The sequence below is a fragment of the Drosophila takahashii genome, chromosome 3L (assembly GCF_030179915.1).
Source record: "Drosophila takahashii strain IR98-3 E-12201 chromosome 3L, DtakHiC1v2, whole genome shotgun sequence".
In the NCBI taxonomy this organism is placed as follows: Eukaryota; Metazoa; Arthropoda; class Insecta; order Diptera; family Drosophilidae; genus Drosophila; species Drosophila takahashii.
Window position 1 is genome coordinate 23,514,800 of NC_091680.1, and position 22,157 is coordinate 23,536,956.

A 22,157-nucleotide genomic window follows, 5' to 3' on the forward strand; every position below is an offset into this window, starting at 1 on the left:
TACTCGCTCGAACTTATGCGAGTCTATGCAAATCTCGGGCAGAAAGGGACAAAGTTTTTAACACACCGTGCAAAGCCCGGGCTCGGACAAAAAGGATATACGAGATGATATATATGCAAATGCCATTTGAGAGGGTCGCCTCGGCCGTAGGAGTGGGTCCTTCTCTCTGAGGCGACAAGTATCCTCGCAGCCTGCTGGCCTGCTGTTGGTAATGTCCTTCAAGGCCTACGACCGTCCTGGCGAGCTTTTAAAACTTTCTAGCCTACCGAGGCACAGGCTTTAAGCACAACGAATTTCAATTAATAGCCAGAGACAGACACACACACACACACTCTCCGGGCCGAGAGCCATTTCCTGCCAGCGTCCTTTCGGTCCTGCCCGGCCCGCCCATTTCCTGCCGCCCGCCGGCTGACACTAAGCCCAAAGGCTACCATCAGCTCAGCTGTGTGGACCACCAAGTTCACTAGACAATTTATTTTTGCTTTCGATTTTCCAAGCTGTCAGTTCACGCTTAAATGCGCACAGTTCAATTTAAAATGGGTAGCCCAGGACATGCTCAAGGATACGCCTCTGTCAGTTGCCGCTGCCTCGGCAGTCTTGTATCTGGGTATCTGAGTATCTGTGAATCTGTGTATCTGTGTCTGTGGCAGACTCTGCCTGCTGCCTGCAGTCGCACTAGCACTCGCACTAGCAAACTGGGTTAAGAGGTTGTTATCCTTATGCCGTGTTTTTGAAAATAGGCAACCAACTTCGTGGCCCGAACCCCCCGGTGGCCTGTTTGTGATGCCACTGGCTCATATCCGCTGCAGACACACGAAACGTCCTGGCTGCCAAACCGCAGAGGGAGCGAGAAAGAGAGAGAAAGCCGCCGCTGATGATCACAAGGATTCCTCATCATCCCACCGTGGCTGATGATGATGATGATGATGAAATTATGAGCGCAAAAGCATTTGCATTCATTATGTATGATTTTTTTTCTATTCCTCCGCTGGAATGTTGCTCTAGAAATTAAACTAACGCTGCTCGTTAGTCTCAGTCGCAGCCCCGGATGGGATGTTATACGGTTATGTGGGGGAGCTTTAAGGGGCTGGCGGCTTAAATGCAATTCCACAAAGCGTTAATGGATTTTTTCGCATTTCTTTAGCAATTTTCATTATTATTTACACTTGGTAATGCCATGCGTACGCGTCTTTCTGTCTGAATGTGGTCTTACCAGGGGCACTCAATTTTAATACTTGGATTACACACCAAAGAAATGCAAATAATATCAAGGACCAAAGAAAAGTTTTAATTAAATTTAATACAAAAAAATATTTTAATATAAAAATCCAAAGAATAAGTAATAGCGCGGATAAAAAATGAACGTATATATTATAATCTATCTGAGGTCCACTTGAGGTACCTCATTTCCATTATAACCCTCTTCTTTGTAAGATAAATCTGAACTTCTGTCTGTCTTGAACCACCCCAATATAAGATCTTTCCATTCTTTTCCTATTAAGTGACATTCCCGCCGGCATGGAGGTTAAGAAATGAACCATTTATAACTTTATTATCGCCTGCCCATTGTGGATAACTTCCTTTTTGTGCGTTAAATGCATTCAAATTCTAATTTCCCGAGCCAACTTTGTTGCCAAAGGATGCTCCCCGGCTTAGGGTCCAGGTCCTGGTAGCAGGAGGGCCACTTTTTCTTGTGCTAAATGATTACACTTAACTAGATTTGCATATATTTAAACATTTCCTTATGCGCACGCAACACGAATTGTGTGCACGTGGTTCTCGGCGCTCGCCTCTCCGGCTGTGTCCTGTGCACAAAAGGATTATTAAGGAGCTTCATATGTAAATGAAAACCAAATGCACACGACGACGACAGAAGGATGGTCGAGGCAAAGGAGCAGGGGAGCGAGACAGATAACCTGGAAGCCACAGTTTGGCAAACACACGAGGCAGGAGCCGCTCCATCTCAGAGCCAGACAATGTTTGTCCTGGGATCCGGAGGGGAATCCTGCAGAGCCAGGACGCCAGAGTGTGCGTGTGTGGGGGGAGTGGCGGCTACCTTTCGAGCCCGGCTAGAAAGTAGGTGAAAGCCAGAGGCAGACGGAAAGCCAAATGGAGTACCCGCACCCCTTTGCTCGCTCGCTCGCTCGTTCGTTGGCCCGTAATTTATGCTTAAGATAAAGTCCTTGAATAAATACATGGAAAATCCTTTGAAATTGAAATTAAATACGAATATCATCTTTTTTTTTATACATATAAGAGTGAGACAGAAGGAGGCTGAGACTCAGTCGCAGGCACAGAGAAATGCAGACAAAAGGCGAACGGGAAATGAAATTAACATTTGAGTGCGCTTTCCCAAAATTAAACGAGACTCCACAGGCATCGGGATGCGGGGAGTCCGGCCCATCCACACACACACACGTATTTATTTATTGAAGCTTCTTTGGGGTTTTAGATATGTGAGCCATCTTATTTAGCATTTTTGGCATTTTCCCTGCCTGCCTCTCTCCCTCTCGCTCGCTCTGTCGTTTAGTGTCTGCTTAGATTGGGGTAAAATTCTCATATATAGATTGTGTGGCAAAACATTTTTCTTAGCCATTTGCCATATGAAATTAATTTTACAGTCAGCAGGCAAAGCTCTGTGTGCAGCTTTCAGTGGCAAATAAGCACAGAAACCATTTAAGGCGAATTTATTTTTGCAGGGACGAGGTTCGGGCTTGTGGTTACCCCTGGAAAATTGCTGGGAAATTGGAAAAGCTTGCTCCGGAGTATATTCTTTAATCTACATCACTTGGGAGACAGGCCTGCCTTAAATCGCACTCAAAAAGTAATAAATGGCTGAGTGAATTGCTAGCTAAAATTTAATTTCGATGAGGCTTTGCAACTGTTGCATGCTTCTCCGCCAGTCCATCTTATCTGCTCGTATCCTTTTCTTCAAATTTCTATTCCCATTTGCATTCTCATTTTTGCAAATGAAGTTGTTTCAGCTCTGGGATCCGACATTCACAATTCAGATTCTCGTTTGCTACACTTCGGCTGTGATTTCTGCCCCTGGATTTCCTCTGGGTATTACATATTAACAATCCTTTCTGTACGGACGGGAAAACAGTTTGAATCTGCTTTTCATTAAAATTAATATTAATTTTACCTGAACACACAGATTTAAATTGCATTTCCACAACCGAAAAATCCCATTGAAGTTGCAGTTGTTGCAGTTTTGTAGCTTTTGCCAATTGGCTCATATAAATTGCATTGCATTTTTCGAAGCGCCCCTTTGGCAAAGTTTTATTATTGGAAAAACAAACATATTGCAGCTTCACTGTTAAACTTTTGTTATTGCATTTTGAATTTGCGGTCGGGAGGGAGAAAAGGGGGAGGGATAAAAGGCCTCTGGCTTGGGCATAGAAAAGCAAAGCACAAAAATTAATTATGAAACATTGTTGGAAATTGTGTAAATATGTATCAATGGAAATGCTAGGCAAACAAAGCATTCTCATTCTATCATGCCATCGAAATACACATCATAGTTCGTCCCAGGTGAGCCCCAAACATTTAAATGGGATTTGAAAGTGATTTTCAAACCAATGAAAACAGTTTACAAACATTCGAAACAGAAATTGAAATATTTTCATAAGAATTACAATATCTCTGGGCCAAATTCCTCTTGACTGCCAACAGGATTTCGACACAAGTTTGGACAAATAAATCCCTGAAATAATATTCGCAAATTTTTCACTTTCCCCGCCGCGATTCGAACAATTTTCAGCAGACCGACAATGGCAAATGTTAACCAGCATGGAAATTGCATTGAAATTTCGGGTGCGAAATAGATACATCATAGATTTTGTTACCTAGTCAATTTATATGCCAGCGATTTTAGTGCGCCGACCCTCTCGGCCGGCAGAAAGCAAATCAAAAACCAAAAACCATCGAGAAGTGTCTAAAATGTGCAATATGAGTGCGGGGAGCGGGGAGCGGAAGAACGTAGGTTTGCAACGAGGCCCATAGGCTATATAAATTTCAATCTATCATTTATTTAAGTCCTAGGCCAGCGGCAGAGGAGCAGCGCCCGGACCGAGGCTCTCATTGCCATAAATCCCCATCAGAGATACGCGTATATTTATTTACTGCAGCTCGCCCAGATACAGATATAGTCACCCCCACGGACACACAGCCATTCGGAGAGGACAACGCTGGGCGACAAAAATTGTAGCCGAAAAATAAAATAGCTCCTCCTGCCGCCGCCCACCGAACACCGCCTTCTTTCATATTTTATTTGTGCTTTATTTTGGCCTTTTCTGGTCTTTTTCTAGTTTTCTCTACCGACGCTTCTGTTGTTCCTTTTTCCTGTGTAAATATTTTGGAAAATGCGTTTTTCTTTACTGTCGCCTGCCGCTGCCTGTGCCACAGTTGTATCTTTTCATACACCTCGCTCGTCGTCCTGTATATGTATATATAGAGCGCAATGAAAAAGGATTTTTTGCCGATTCCCGCCGGGCTGCCAATTTTTATGGTTAAAATATTTGTGTTGCTCTCGTTGGAGCGCGGGAACCTGCTAAAATATTTATGACAAGCGCCGGGGAATACCCGGCATACAATATTTCAATATAGCGAAAATAAAATTCTTAATGTTTGGTTGGTAATTAAAAAAGTCCAATTGAAAATGCCCCTCGGTGGAAGGGTGGATGAGAGGAAGGGGAAGGGAGTGGGACTCTGAAGTGGCGTTCGTAAGTAGCCCAAATGAATTTTTATTGCTGTTCATTAGGCATCGAATGGCATCGAATCAATCAATTGTGGCATTTCAATTCCAGATCAGAATGAGATCGCATAGGGGTGGGCAAAAGAAGGCATAGGCAAAAGGCATTGGCAAAAGGAGGGGCTATTGAAAGGGAAACTATTGGCTAAGCCGGAAAGCCTTTCGATAAATGGGCTACATATTGTATTGTATTCAATTCTATGCCATCGGGGACCTTCGACATTGGCCACAGTATCCCCGGCAAAACTTTTAATTACCCTCTCTCCGCTTCTCGCTCTTTTTCTCTCTGGTTTCCATTCTGTGCTCGCCTGCATTCGGCAATTCCAATTAAGCTATCATATTCTTGTCTCGGAAAACTTTCCCCGAATCAAAACTTGTGGCTCCGCACCCTGCACCCCCCACCCTACCCGTTTTACCATCAGAACTGGGCTAACGAATATGTTCAATTTGGTTCCTGGCTGCCAGCCGAGCACAACAAAAACTTTATCTTAATAATTTCCATATTCCATAAGTTGAACATTTTTCTACAGTCAAACTTCTATAGTGCAAAATATTCAGAAACTCGAACAACTCAGAACACCCAACATCCATCTTAAATTCTGTGGAATTTTAGAGCTAATTCTAGGAAAATTTAAAAGAAGTAACTGTTTCTATATTCATAATATTCATTCGAAAAATACATGTTTAAATGCAACACATGTATTTATAAATTTTCAAAAATTAATTATTATTGCAAAAAGACATTATCACGAAAAATTTAACTTGCAAACCAATTCTAATAAAGTTAAATGATATTTTCTGGTGGATTTTGATATTAGATCAACAATAAAAATAATTCGAAATAAAAATAAACAACATTTCTTTATTCGTTTTTTAATAATGTCAAAAAGATAGATTGAAGTTATAGAAGTTGGTATGAATCCTTTTGTGAGAATCTTTAGCAGGCTAACAACAACTTTGAAGCGCTGCACCTGCAGCAGTTTTTCCACTCTTAGTTAGTGCACTTTTCCCATTTTCTCTGGCAAAAATGCAGAATGCAAAACGCAAAAACCTCTAGAAAAAAGGAAATACTGATTGAATGGCATTCCATTGAAGTTGATGGATGCATTAAGGGGTTTCCCCGCCTCTTCCCTTTCTTTCGAGACATAACGCACACACTCGCGCCGACAAAGTTTTGTGGTAACCGAAAACACACACACAAGGCAAGCTCAGAAACAGAATCAGAAACAGGACAGAACCGTACAGAACAGAACAGAATAGAGCGGAAAGGGACAGGGCAATAAAGAAGAAGGAGAGCAAACCTGCATGTGCAAGGCACATATCTGTATAATGGATTGCACTTAACATGCCACACACAGCAACCACAAGTGCCGCCACAGGATCCCCGCCCCGCCCCCGTCCCCCCAACCACCGCCTGCTGGCCTCTCAGGTAATACATCATTTACGGAACTCACCTGAGGCTGGAGGCTGGAGAGCTATCGGAAAAAGTCTGTCGCTACTGCTGGCGTAATCCCGGCAAACGTAACGTCTAATCCTTTTGTTTACGTTTATGGTTATCCACACTCACAAACACACGGGGAATCGTACACAGTGCAATTTAAATTTCGGCACACATTACGTGGGCGGCATCACTCGCGTTACTCATCCGCCCCGTTGCCAATTGTTAAATCCCGCAAAAAGCACACGCACACACACAGCCACACACGCGCGAGCTACGTAAGCCGTAAAGCGGAAGCGTAACGGTTAACGGTTCGCGTCGCGTAACGTTCAGCCAGGCGTCCTTTTAATGTCCTGCAATTGTTGTTGCTGCTGCTGCCAGGATGCCGGCTCAAAAGAGCGAGACGGAGAGACGTGTGTTTTGATTTAATTCGCAAATTATGTGCTGCTTAGTTTTGGGCACCGATGATTCCGATTTGCATATGAATGGGGGCCGCACTGTGAAACCGCGTTTATTTTGTTCGCCTACAACGTTTTATTTACATATTTTTTTCGGTTTACTTTGGATATAAGCACTCGCAATGTTTCACGCACAGTTCTGTCTCGACTTTTCGTGGTTTATTTTGAGAGTTTTCCTTGTCGTATCGTTCGGTGCTAGAAGTGTTTGTTTCTCGGGCGAATCATCCGCCCCGTGTACCGCTCGCTGGGAAACTTGGAAAGTAACTGAAAACTGAAAACTGAACCGAACTGGACTGCCTGAATAGCGCTGTTTTGGTGCAAGTCGGGTGAATTGAATGGATTCCGAGCGAGGAGAGAGAGACACCTGGATACGGCAGAGCGGAGAGAACGAAAACAGAGAGAGCCCGAGAGGCAGTTCTTTGTTTACAACGCGCCAGAGAGCCGATCTCCCGTTGCGCATGCGCCAGAGAGCGCCTCTGTTAGCGTTTACATAATTCAATTTTCATCCACAGAGGGCCGCCGCTAACAGGGCTTTCCCAACAGCGGCAGGTGCATCTGCTAAGCGGCGCTGTTAGCGGAAATTGAAATGCCAGACGGGCAATTGAAAAGGTTCAAATGCCATGCACGTAGGCTAATTACCGCAATGTAAACAACATTTTTGTGCCGCGCGCAATGCAAATTAACATTAGACAAAAGGCAATTGTTTTCGGCCACCGGATGGGGGAGTGGCCCTGCCCCAGCTTTATTAATTATACTTTTTTTTATACTTTTCGGCGGCTGTTTAGCATGCCACATATGAAGGGTCATTCAGGAAATGGAAAACTTTAATGGCTAATGAAGTCATCCACCGGTTTTGGTTTCGTGAGAAGTCCGAACTTTTGTAACCGTAACTCGTCTTTGATCAAATCCAAATTCAGACACTTTGGGTTTTTGAGGTAAAAATAGCTTTAGAACTAAAATAAAATAGTTTATACCGTCTTTTAAATTAAAAATATTCGACAAAAATTATCGGATTTCTATTTTGTTTTTACATGTAGTTTAATAATGGAAAATAACCTCCCCCTGGGAAGTTTTAATTATTATTTTTTAACTTGAAATATTATCTTTAACCGTTCAAAATCAAAAATTGTTTTTTTTGTTGGTCAATTTTAACATTCTAGCCTTATTTCTATAATTTTTGTCTGATTGACTTTAAACTTTCAAAGGTTACTATTTTAAAATATTTCGAAATCGGTTTGTACCACCAAATCGATAAGTGAATTGCATTTTCATAAGCATATTATAAAAAAATATGGAAAACTAGCTTAGGCGCCACGAAAAAGCAGCAATCGTTTACACAACAAATTAAAGGTCTACTCAATCTATTATTAAAATAAATGTTGAAAATTAAATTAAAAACGTGAATTAATGGTTTAAACATGTCGTTTAATATCCTGTCAATCAAGAAAAAAAATGTCTTAAACGGTACATTTTGTGTTGCAATCGTATTTGTATCATTTACGGTTAGTTATCCGTCCCACGGGAACTTACATATTCGGCAAATAAACATGTTAATGGTCGGCCCACCTACACACCGTTTAACAGGCTCATAAACTGCAGGCACTGGCTGTTAACAAACTGTCGCGTGCATTGAACGGCCCATTAACATTAACGGAACATATCGCATTCATAGCAGCTGTGAAAGCGAAACGACACCATTACCAGCGGCAGCTGCTCTCTCCTGTCAAACGAATGATCCATTAACATTTAAGTGAATGGCTCTTAACGTGTTTCTTGCCCTAGGTTAACATGTAAACAAAGGCGCTGTTAAATGGCTCTGCTATTCGGTTGAACACAAAAATGTTATACCTCATTTTCAATAACATACATTTCTTTTCCTAAATTTATTCTATGAAAGGTGAGTATTAAATAAATATGACCTTCTAAAAATGTAACAATAATCCGATATTTTTTAAATTTGTCTAAAATATTTGTTTAAAATATTTATGTGTGTTGAACGTTAAATATTTTTCTAAGCTGTAGGCATATCACATTGACAAGGAACAGAGTAAAAAACGAAACGTAATATTTTGGGAAAGCTATTTTCTATCATAAATAATCATCATGGCCTCAAGAAAATAAACTCGTCAATCATTTAACCGACTCAACCAAAACTGTGTGTTTTCAGAAGTGAAAATAATCGATCCCTCCACCTGTAGACAATCTTTTTGAATTGGGTGAGTAATTCCATACTTTAGCAACAGATTAAGCGAAGCCCCAGAAGTGCCTGCATTCCATTGTCAACCGCATAGAGCTGTCAACTCTGTTAGCGGAAACCAGTTTCAATTCAGTCGTCTAACAGTGGGAGTTAACAGCGGAAGAGAGCGGAAACCGGTTATTCTCTCTCACTCTCTCAATCGCACTCTCTCTCTCTGCTCTCTCTTTTTACAGCTTCCGTGGCTATTAACATGCAACCAACCGCTCTGTTATCAACGGCCCGAAGGTCTTTTGCGATTCTGTTGACAGACAAGATTTCAATGTCACAATTACTGAGAGCAAAAGCAACCGAAGAGCGGGAGAGCGCATGGCATGCGAAAGAATTTATTACAGAGTTCAAAACGTTTTACATTACACGCCGCAATGGCAATCGCAATTCCATTTCCACGCTGTCTCTCCCGCTCTCGCTCGCCATTCATCTCTCTCTGCCGCTCGGCGGGGGGTGGTGGGTGGCAGGGGGCGGCGAGGGGCGGCTGCTGAAATGGTACATTAATAAATGAGTGTTATATGCTTTGTCCTAGTTGACTTCATGACATTCATTCATTCATGGGATCGTCGGAAGCTGCTCTCTCTCTCTTCCTCTTCCGCCTCCTTACGCCCCCAGAAAATGGGATTTTAAAATGGCCTTCTCCTCGGATGGCGCATCTTTCGGGTCCTTAATTGGGTTTTTTATGAACTTAATTGCGTATATTTAATATTATTTATTATTTATTTGCCCGCCGTATTTCGAATTCATTTCGCCTTAATTTATTTATGTCAGCTTTTTCATGTCTCTTTTTTGTTCGTCCAGCGAGCGTTTGAGCTCTTAAATTATTAATTATTTTCAGTTATTTATTTGTATTTATTTTTTGTCTCACCTTATCCTCACTTTTTTTCGTGTATTGATTTTGCAGTCATTAGTTTCCTCGCTGTTTGTTTTACATTTTATGTGCATTTTTAATTAGCTGACAGCATTGTTGTTTTTGCCCTCCTGCTCCGCTCTGACTGTTGTTTTTGTTCGTGTTGTCCGCTGACCTTTGACACACTCGTAGAAAAACGTTGACAGTTTATGGTTGGCTTTAATTGGTTCCATCGCCCGCTCGTCAAAGTTAATGTAAATGGCTTGTCAATCAATCAGCTGATGGCCCCAGGCCCCCAGATATAGATTGAAAGCCCCGTTTTTTACCCACCATTATGGGATTAGTGTTGGGTCCATGGTCCACGGGTCAAAAGGGTGCAAAGGAAATAAGTTAATACCATTGACGGGTAATACACATGTTATTGTTGTTTTGGTAACCCAACAAAAAATTTTAATAGAGAGCAGCAAATAAAAAAGCCATCGAGATCCTTTGCGTTTTCAGATCCTTTTAAGGCGTCCTTCGCGTAATTTTGGCCAAAAATACAGTTTAATCAGTAAGAAAAAAATTGTGTGTTTGAATTTGGTTTTAATATTGTAAGTTTATATTTAAAGTCTCCTTGTATTTGTAAGTTCTAACTTATATTTTGACAGTTACATGGATAAAAGATGTAAACAGTTTAAGATCAGGTAGACCTAGTAGTTACTTTTAAGGTTTTAAATATTTTTTAATAAAATAAACGGATTTCAAAAAAAAATATTATAATTGCTACGTAAACTAACGGAATCGTCGTTAAATATATAAAAAATGCTCATATTTGATCAAATATTCGGTTTACTACTTATGCTTAAGCCCTGCCCCTATGTTTTCGAAATCACAAAATCAAAAGATTTGTATCTTTTATTTACAAGACAGCACTGTCTTCAATTTCTCCGGGTATCATCGTAGTAACTAGATTGACAGATCACCACTCATAAATGTCCCCTCAAGACCCGGGGTCACTGAACCAGTGCATCCCTCTCTGTTATTATTTCACTCGCGAGGGTCATCCATCAGATGTGTACATTGTATGGGCTAATTTCACGCCCTTGCCAGCGTTCTCTTTCACTCTCACTCTCAGGGCACGGGGCACGATCTGCCTGTTACCTGTTGCAGGTGAGTGAGCGCACCAATCAGACGATTTCTTGGTTGTACTATTCCCTGGGAACAGATTGCCCAGCGACCAGTGGTGGACAACCTGACTATGACTTTAATAGCTATTAATATCTACTATGGTAGATGTTCTATCTAAAAGAAACTCTACTTAAAAATTATTATGGTGATAAAAACCTAAAAAAAAAAAATAAATGTGAATACACTATGCCCATTTAAACACAGTCCAGGAAATGTTCGTTAATTAAGACAAAATGCCATTAAATGAGAGCTCAAATTAGTTTAAACTCATTTAATATTTAATTCCCCTGAAATATTTGGATTTATATATGCATAGGCTTTTACGAAAAACTAATATGATCATGTGATTTTGCATACTTTATTCACCTATTTTATTAAAGTATAGGCCAGGTAAAAATCTAACTCTTAAAGTCTTTATTTAATGTTGATTAAATTATGTGGAATGCCTGAATTGAGTTGATTAGTTAATTAAACATTCGTTTAACAATCATCATCCGCAACAATACAACACAATTGAATAATTAGCTGGTAACTGAAATAATTGTAAAAACACTTACAAAGTTGTACAATATTTATTACACATAACTTCATAAGAAAGAAAACATGCAGGCATGCAAACATTCACTTTTACACATTTCAACAGAATTTATTCTCTCTAGAAACGAAAAGTTGAGAACTTTTGCACTTAAATTTCATTTGGCGATTGTCCAATTTCCATGATGCATTTCCATTAATTTATATAAATTTATGCAATTACTTTTGTTTATTTACTTGACCAGAGACCCACTCCCCCCGCCAGCTCTGCGGTCTCTTGTACGTCCTGTTCTGGTCTCGCTTCATATCTCCATGCCACCCCCTGTCCCCGCCCCTCGACCACCCGCTCCTTGTTTGCATTGTGTTCCAGTGCATTGTCCTTGCAAAATATTTGGGTCACTTTTGTTGTCGCTGCTCAGTTTCGGTTGAACAGAGGAGGGGTGAAACAGGAGCTGGAGCTGGCTCAATTTTTTATTGACTTGACAGGACCTCCACGAGTCCGCTCCTTCGTGGCGCTCAATTTAAAGTCGCATTGTTGGCGACACATGTTTGACGTGTACAAATTTAATTTAATTTATTAAAATCATTATGTGCACAAAAGCAAAACAGGCGACAGAAATTACCCATGGAATGTCCGACCTCGTCAAAGGACATCAGCACACGGAATACGGAGTACGGAACTCGAAACAGGACGAAACAGGACGAACCAGGACAGGACGACGGAGTGTGCCATTGAATAAGTTTTAATGATGATTGCAGCGGCGTGCTGCAAACCAACGGCAAATAACAAAACGAGACAAAACAAGAGAGAACGCTATAGTCGGGTTGGTGTCCCGACTATCTAATACCCGTCACTCAGCTAAAGGGAGTGCGAACGCTGTGTCGGGTTGGTGTCCCGACTAATAATCGTAACTCAGCTAAAGGGAGTGCGAGGGAGATAGATATATGTTGACAATTTATAAAGCGTATAACTTTTTAATGAATGGTCCGATTTGAAAAATGTCTTCTACATTTCGATAGGTATAAATATACACAATAAAATTGCATTTATACTTATCGGAAAGCTTTAAAGATGTGGGCGCAGGACCCATTTTAAAATCGTTAGTGGGCGATTGTGGGCGTTAGAGGGGGCGTGGCGCTCGGCTAAAATAAACTTGCGCTGCGTAGGAAGCCAAAGAATATGTGTGGGGAATCTCAACCTTCTAGCTTTTGTAGTTTCTGAGATCTCAGCGTTCATACAGACGGACAGACGGACAGACGGACAGACGGACAGACGGACATGGCTAGATCGACTCGGCTAGTGACCCTGATCAAGAATATATATACTTTATGGGGTCGGAAACGCTTCCTTCTAGCTGTTACATACTTTTGCACGAATCTAGTATACCCTTTTACTCTACGAGTAACGGGTATAAAAAGGATAAATTTGAGAGCTCTAGCCAAATGTGGAAGTCGAAAGACTGATATCCATTAAAAGGAGTTCTTAAAGAATAACTGGGGCCAATAAGGGATAGCATTACTAAAAGATAAAGCTCAGACAAGAAAGATGATTTTTAAGCGGTTCACCGTGGTCAAAATGGATTATTCCACCTGGAAAATAAACTTATCAAATGTCAACATTCGTCGGTTTTTAATGCTTTATTAAATTTATAATTAGCAAAAATTTATTTACCGTGACGTACATCTATTACAACGTACATATAACCAAGTGTATTAAATTAAACTTACCTTGTGAAAAATTTATCCATTAATATTATAACCATTTCAACATAAGTTGTTTAAATACAAGTACCAATACCTTTTTATTATAGTGTGAAATAATAAAATAAAACCAAGAAACACCAAAATCGTCGAAGGGTTTGTAAACCGCAAAAAGTGAACAGCCTTGCCACATTACAGTTATTTCTGGCTGACCCTCGTTGCATTTTCAAGCCCTAATTACACCTTATGCACCAGGTCTCGGTCCGGCTGGTCTAACCCCAGACCAGTACAGGATATCGGAGCGGAGACCGTTGACGAGGACAAATTCGTTGAGTTCGCCTCATAATTCCTGCCAGGCCCGAACCACTAAGAAACCGCATTTAAATTTGTCGCAATTGCGTCAGTGAGGAATACCTGCACAGCAGGTCCGTTGCTCGGGGATCGGTGGTCGGGGGTCGGGAATCGGGGGGCGTGAGGTCCAAGGACCTCGACCAGAACGAGGCCAGCGGCGACGGTTAGCGACTTGATGGCCGGTCGGGCAGTTGCAGTGGCAGTCGAGGAGCTGAACTGCCAGTGCAGCCCGATAGACAGACTTTTGTTGTGGGCCAGTACATGCGAGCGAATGTCAAGAGAGTTGGCCACAAACAACCTACGCAGATAGCCAACGCCAACCCTTTTGAGCAGCCCTTGTCCCCCGTCCCCCTCCTTGCAACCCCCTACCAAATCCCTCTGTTGCGTCCGTCAGTCGGTGCGTCAATGACAGTCAAATAATTGACAGTAGTTGCGTGTTTGTGTGGCCAATCATCCGCCACAAACACGACGAACCATCCACACAGCTGCTACCTAAACCCTTTGCTCGTTCTCCTCCCCTCGCCTCCTGCAACTATCCTTTCTTCCTTCGGTTCGGACACTGCACTTGGCTTCTTCTCTGGGCCATTCTTCTGGCTCTGCACTGGGGAAAAACTGGATGCTATTTTAAGTAAATCCCTATTGTTGTTTCTGGAGATGATAATATACATTCAAGGTATGGTATTTAAGCCAACAAAATTTAGTTATAATAACTTTTGTTACTTTTGGGTCGTATTTTAGTTTCTATAAAAATACGTAATTTCTTTAACTTTGAAACTGGTACTTGTTAACAGTTATTGGGAATTGGAATTGAACTCAGAAAAATTAAATTCAAGTCACAGAATATATCTAAAATTCTAGAACATAAATAAAGTTTTTGTAAGTTGATTTTTTTTTTATGCCAACCAATATTATTGTTCTTAAATTGCAAAATTAGTGGGAGGTTTATTAACTCTATTATTAACCTTAATTACTAAGAAACCTTTGACAAAATGTTTCGTTATTAGTTTTCATATGGTAATTTCGCATTTGCAATTTGGTGCATTTCAATACCCTTTGTTATTTCCGAGTGTACTCCACTCAAGGGAGGCGACAGCGTTTTATTATGGCAGACACGACACTCAGCTGCTGAGGGAGATGGAAAATGGACGAGGTAAGAGAGAAGAGGGTCCGGGGCATCGGGAGAGCGAGGGAGATGGGAGACGGGATCGGGGAAACGAGTTATGTCTTTGGCCTGGGCATGGATTTTAATTTTTATTGCACACCCGACCCGGCTGCTTCCATCTCCCTCTTCCGGTCGCCCTGTCTCGCCCTCTCTCCCCCCTTTTTTGGCCCTGGTAATGGGCGAAATTGGTTAAGAAATTAGGGAAAATTAGGGGTTGGCAATGTCTGTTATTAGAGACTCTCGGCCCGAGTGTGAGTCCTTGTCCGCAGCCTCGATGAAGGGCCCGAAAGCATGTGTGATGTGCAATGGGAACGAACTGCGACATTGCGACAACTCGGGCGAGGACTGTGCAAAGTGTTATATATATTTTTTGGCAGTGGCGCAGATCAGGGATCGTTATGGGGGTAACTTTCCGACTTAGCTGGCAGGGGTGAGCGGCATAATTAATGGAAAGTGTTTGACTAATCGATTGTCAATGAATTGCATTTGGATTGCCACGGAAACTCGTGACTCAGTCACTTAACCGTTACAATTGCCCCACTAATTAATTCGATTCACGATTACCAAAAAGTTGAAGAACACCAGCCCAAAAGCGAAACCAACCGTCCAAACAGACCATGCCAACTGTCCAACCAACCACTTTTGGCTGACGATCCATGTCTCCTTGGTCGACTCGAAATGTGGGAAAATTTGGTCAAATTAGTTGCGCAAAGGAAACAGATTATTTGTAGATTTTAGACAATGTTTTATTTTAAAATACTTAGATATCTGAGTAAACAACAGCTTAGGTTTTAAAGACTATCATAAAGAATTTTGTTGTTTCATTAAAATAATATTTTTCCAATTTTATCTATTTCTTATGTCTTAAATATTCAAAAAATCTAAGTTATCCACCAAAAATAATAATATTATTTAATATTATTATTATTAAATATTATTAATGTTATTATCGATATACTTTTTAGGCTATAGCATAACGAGGTGTTTGTTTTTCAATATATGGGTAGGTACTTAATATAATGTTTATATTTAAATTAACAAGATGCATTATATCTTTATAATAAATATATAAAAAATACTAATAAAATACATTTAAATCACAATCAAAGTTTTTTTTCTGTGCAGGCCATGACCAGCCAACCTTATTTTCGTCCAGCCATCAATTTATTAATTTCGAATGAAATTTTTGTATAACCACCGGCTGGGTCCGAATCCAGGCCCCAGTGGAGGGGCATTAGCCTGTTGCATATAATTAGAGGCGTCGTAGGGGAAATTGGTGCTCTGGGCTTGCACTCAGATTTTTTCCAGCCCCGTAGTCCTTGTCGTAGTCGTCGTCGTCGACTTTTGGGGGCGTTGACGTTGCCTGTGACACAAATTACCCCAATCGGCGAAAGCTAATCAAAGCAAAACATGTCCCAGGCAAATTGCTCAGCGAGCAATAAATGAAGAAAAAGGAAATAAAATCGCATGCAAATGTGAGTAAATATTTAATTTAATTTAGCCCCCATCCCACTGTCCGTTGGGGTTTCTGCGGTTCCACACGGGGGCGTTCGACATTTGGCATTTGACGTGGTGTATGTATGTTTTTTTTGTCGGTAATAGCAGGGCAATATCAATTTGTTTTATGAATTGCAATGGCAATAACTTGGAGTTCGCTCTATCCACGACCACCCACCACCCACCGCCCATCAGGAATCACACACAGAAAGACAAATCTATGGCGGCAGAGAGAGAGCAGAACGACGAGTATCTCTGGGCGGGCGTCGCCAATACATTTTGCACATTTCTTCCGCTTCATTTCCTGTAAAGGAGCGTAAATTTCATAGTGATTGGATTTTATCAGTGTGGCCTCATCTTTGACACTCCGCACCGATTTCCAGCTAGGGGTAGGACACATGAATCGATTGGTTACGCAAGTGAAAAATTATTATTATACCCGCGGTACGGCCAAAGGGTATTGGGGGTATATAGGATTTCGCAAAGAAAGGGTTTAGGAAGAACTAAAGGCAAAAGGATACGGAACAGTTTTATATTGGACAAAAAAAAATTTGAGATATTGGGTAAATTCTACATTATTTCATAACAATAAAAAGCCGATATGATTTTTGTCAAGTCAAGATATGATTTATCAGTTATTTCATAAAAATGCTAGAAATAATATTTTAAAATAAGGTAAAATAAGTTAAGATCTTTAGAAAATATAAAATTGATCTGCTCATATCAATGTGATCTCTTGACAACTTTTTTTGCGTGGACTATTTGGTATGTACATATTTTATAATAGTTTGTAATAATATATAATAATTTCCTAAAGGTACAAAAACCCATTTCTACTTATTTAAGGAGAACAAAATAAGCATGTATTTTTGTAACCATTAATTTATAAATAATACATTCCATTACAAACTACTATACTCGAAAATATTCCCATTTAACCATATTCCTTCTAAATTATTTCAATATAGAAAACTCTGTAAACTAGTAAACTATGACTCCAGGATATCGAAATTGCCGATCAAACACATCCACACTTCTTATCCCTGCACTTGTTTTGTTGCGTATTTTTTATGTCTGGCCATTACTGCAGAAATTGTTAGAGATATTTTTATGATACGGGGATAGAAGGACGATTGGTTCTGGGCCCGTGGTTCGGGGTTCGTTTTTTGGCTTTTGTCAAGTCTGCTCAATGCAGCATCAAATTGCTGGCTCGTGTGCGCGTGTTTGAAATGTGTTTTGATTTAGTGCAGCATTTACATAAAAAAAATTCATCAATTTCCCCTCCGCATCAGTCCGGAAAAGGGGGTAATTGCTCAGGGGACGAGGACTATCTCAGTTAGCTCATCGCCTCGTGACTTTGATGCATAACTCTCGACTTTTGTCGATCGGTTACGCTGATAAATGCTTCGATTGGATTAGAATATTTCTGCCATCTCGCCCGCCTTAAGCTTGTGGGCGTGGCCGGACCTTTTGGTGTGGCGTGTGCTTTGGAAAATTGAAATTGCGAACGAGGGGGCGGTCATGGAAATTGAAAGTTGTCATGGTCTCGCATCGGGCAGAAAAAAAAAAGGAAACCGGAGTGGAAAAATGGAAATAACGCAGCTGTTGAACATATCTAACACATCTAAGCCAGGGCTTAGCTGGGGCGTTTTCTGATCCTCGAGGGGGCTGCAAAGGGGCTGTCGAGCATTCATGACAGCTGAGGTCCCGGCAAGATTTGTCACAGTCTCATATCTGTTTTGGTCGAAGGATTTGCGAGTTTGATAAGCCGTCCACTTATGTCACAATTTGCATTTCTGACTCTTTGGGGGAAATTGTAGTGACGAGAGTGGCTGTTGGGCCTGCCCCATCCTACTTTTTTTTTTACCATTCCTTTGCAGTTCAATTGAAGCTTTCAGACGAAAGTCAAGCGGCTATTGAAACATTAGCATTACAATTCCATTTCAAAAACCTATTAAAAGATTCCACTTTAGTGTAGATATATTTAAAAGAAAAATATTACAGAGGTTCATATTGAAATAACAGCGATCTAAATTGTAAACTCGGTAAGTTATTGTTAATTTTATTATTCTGATCAAAATACAAATTTAATTATCTTATTCATTCTGGTAGGAATTTCATTAGGTAAGTTTTGAAATTTAATTCGGTTCAAGCCAAATGACATTTCAAAGATTTTCAACCAACTGTAGAAGAAGAAGGTAAAAGAAGGTGAAAAGTATCTATAATTTTTTAATCATGTAAGTTAAAAATAACAAAAGAAAATTTCTTGTTTTGGTAGTTGTAGTTTTAACTACAAACATTTCCTAAATTAATTTTGTTATTTGTACTCTTTTTAGTGCAAAAAAAAAACGGTCAAAATATGAATGAATATTTCATGTGTCTTGATGATAGATGATTCAACGAAAGGCTTTTCATATTAGCTATTTCTTCTAAAAAATTAGTTCCTTATTAACGATTTCCCAGATTTCCCCGCATCCATTTCTGCCCAAATGGCATCCTTCAATCTAACCAAACCCTACAACTTTAATTTAAATTTGATTACATCTTAAATTTATTGCCCACATCCTGAGCAACCCAGCACCGCAATAAGTCCCAAAAACAGTGTCCACATGAACAACTTCCTAACCTACACAACATATGCAGCGATGGGTGAAAAAATAATCCGTCGGTGGCCAAAAGCGACGACCGTCATTAACCACAAATCCTTTACTTAACAGTACGTAAATTTTTGGCACAGCACACCCCAAAGATAAGCCGCAGCACGGACCCAGACCCCAGAAACCCATTCGGGACGGACCCCGGGAGGGGGTTATTTATATGCGCATATTATTTGACCTTGACGAAAGCGAACCCAACCTCTGGGACTGGAGCCCTCGCACTCGGAAAATCGTAAGGACCACCAAATGTCGTCAGGAAAGCCCAAAACTGGGAGGAACTTGTCTAATTAAACACTCCACATGAAGAAATAAATTTGGGTCACATCGTTAAATAAATATAAGTGGGTCGGTAGGACGTCTGACGGGTAGCGCTTTCCATTTCACGATTTACATAAAATCACCAAAAAAGTTAATTTATTTCCAGCCTTTTGGCATTTTGGCTTTTTGCCCTGTTCGTGTGTGTGTATGTTTGTGCTTGTGTTTATATACGGCTGAACTCATCTTTGGCCTCTTTCATTTTACTCCCTCGCCCGAGGGAAGCCGACGTCTTTAAAGCGTCAACCTCAATTAAGTTATTAAAGGGTTACCAGGCTTAATGCAAGCTGTCGTGGCGGTTGTTAAAGAAACCATTTAACAGTGATGGGATACTTAAGAATACCTATAAGAATGATAATACAGAATGTATGATTTTTAAGAGATATAGGCTGTCAAGATTTTGGAAGAATCCAGCTATCTGTCGGCACTCAAAAAGGCATTTGGGTGGATCATTAAAAATTAAGCCTTCTTTATTTATATTATCAAAAGTATGCCTTAATTAAATATTATAATATTTCAGACTGTTACTCGTTTAATTAAAATGTACGCAACGCAAGAGGGGAGTCATAATCGATATATAGTTGATCAGTAGCATTCTGATAACATCGATAGTGGGCACTACAATAATTTTCCATATCAATAGTGGTTACTATCGATATTATCGAACTATTGCAAATTATATAACATAAACAAAAAATTAAAAAAACAGTTGAAAATTGATGCTTGAATCGAGAGAACATAACCCAAAAATATTAGTTATTCAGTCCTTCTCTAGCGAATACAGCGATCATAGGAATTTCAGCTATTTTATGTCAATACGTCAAGGAGGATAGGAAATATACGCTTAGAGGACCATATGTCATTGTCATTCGTTAAATAATACTTTTGCTTTATCGATATTTATATAAATTGTCCTTATCTAATCGCATCTCTAGTATCCTGGCTCTCGCATTCCTTATTTCATTTATAGAATGTCGTGCGAATATTGTAGCCTGCCTTTCGGAGACTGTGCCTGGGCTTAATTTAATTTTCTACCTATTATAACTATGTGCGTGTCAACTTTTGGAGCCAAGCGATTTGCGCCCACACATGCAGCACACGCACACGTGGGCAGAGGAGAACTCACACCAAGCATGGAAATCTGTACAAAGCGTTAAAGCTCAAAGCGGCTTCACTTGCTCCAGCACTCCACCACTCCGGCACTCCAGAACCCCTCCCTCATCCCCTTTCCCCAACTCGACAATTTTCCCCGCCTGTCGACACATGTACTACATTTTGTCTGTCCCGTTCGCTGCACTTGTATTTGTTTGTTAGCACTGCCAACGCTCTAACTGGGCGTCAAACTATGTGCGAGTGGGTGTGTGGGAGCGTGGTTGGAAAACGTTATATAATTACACTTTGCGCATTTTCACAATGAAGTAACAATGTTTTAATTAAACCATTGGAAAGCCAAATAACTCTTGTTTGCTGTGGGACTGCGTGGACTACAAGGGGGTCTGAAGACGGAGCAAAGGACGAAACATGGCAACCTGTAGTGTGGGAATAAGAAACACGTTGTGGTTTAAAAAAAGACATATTCTTTTAAATTTCACCATCTTTTAATGATTAAGTGATTTAAGCAGTAACTGAACATTTAAAAACAAATAAATAGTTGTTAAATCATTCATTTGGGAACTCATTCGAGCTGTACAGATATTACGAACTTTTTCTTTTTGATAATTAGGAACAACTTAATAAAAAATGGATAGAAAATAAGAAAGAATTTAAGTCTCAAAATATAATGAAATATCTTTAAATATAAGAAATAATTCCGTTTAAAAACATAAGTCAGTTTGAAAAAGTCTTTGGTCTGATATCTATATAGATTTGGGACTAAGGTTTAAGGAAAACAAATTACTGGCCGAATATGTTAAATCTTCTTTTTGATCGTAATAAATGCTATTTTTAAAGAACGTTTTTTTCTGCGGCTTACTTACTATTTTTCATTAAAATTTTCGCCATGTACCCGCCCCGTTCCTAACTCAGATCACTAAAGAAAAATGGCTGGCAAAATGTGTATCATCCTAAATAAAATACAAGCAAAATACGCGTGGAAATAAATGAGCCAGTTTTACAATTACCGAGCTCGCAACACGCATAAGTCCGGATGCCAGGATATAGGGGGCTGACGAGGAGGGGGGAGTGGCAAAGCGGTCCCATTGCCGCGAAATGCTTAGTGCCAAGTAGAGCAAGCTGTCTGCCATATGAATCAACTCAAGTCACTCGCACCCACGCACGGCGACTGTACTTTACTGTACTGTTCTGTACTGTACTGGGCCACGCCCCCTGGCGCCTTGCATTGCGCAAATTGCGCACGAATCTTAAATTGAATTGTTGAGCTGCTCTTGCAGCTGCTGCCACACAATAGCCTCCCATCCACCATCCACTATCCGCTCTCAACCATCCACATCCCCATCCTTCAGAGCCATTGCATATACCACCCACTCTGACCACGCATACTTCAAGTTGCGGCAACAGCAGTTTTGACTCCTCGTTTCGCTTCTTTGGCTTGGTTTTGCGGCCTCGATTTGGGGATGGGCGTTGCAAGAGATATATCCACGTATAGATATCAGCTGTGAAGGGAAACATCATCAGTAACACGAAATTATAAAAGATACATTTTCGTATTCAACACAAAAGCTCCGAAAAAAACAGCCATTTCCTATTCCAGATAATACTTATAAACTTTCTGCATTACTTTATTATAATAATTGTAATTCATATTCATTTTAATAATATCAATTTAATTTCAGTTTTTTCATTTATTTTAATTCCTCTAATTTATGATAAATTTCTATACTCCAAATGCAAATAGAACTGAAATATAGAAGAAAAAAATCCTTCGATATCTGTTTATAAATTTAAATTGAAAATAAATCGTTTAGGATCAAAATTCCGACATGCCAGAAACTACTGTAATTTCCCAGCTGCCCTGTACACACATCTTGGTTGAACTCCACCATATTTGAGATGTTTTCAACTTTTGC

At 40.2% G+C, this 22,157-nt stretch overlaps 1 protein-coding gene and 1 long non-coding RNA gene across 2 annotated transcripts in view; one reads left to right on the forward strand and one right to left on the reverse strand.

Annotated features, from left to right (window-relative positions):
* The window catches only part of olf413 (DBH like monooxygenase olf413), a 109,411-nt gene extending 102,492 nt beyond the window's left edge, over window positions 1-6,919 (reverse strand). Inside the window, exon 1 of the mRNA XM_017148753.3 lies at window positions 6,208-6,919. The gene's annotated coding sequence lies outside the window, so the exon portion shown is untranslated. The remainder of the gene's footprint in view (window positions 1-6,207) is intronic.
* On the forward strand, window positions 3,505-4,246 carry LOC138913026 (uncharacterized). The gene is made up of 3 exons (XR_011418597.1): window positions 3,505-3,534; window positions 3,592-3,981; window positions 4,039-4,246. It is a non-coding gene; the product is annotated as an uncharacterized lncRNA (long non-coding RNA).
* Window positions 6,920-22,157: the final 15,238 nt, after the last annotated feature.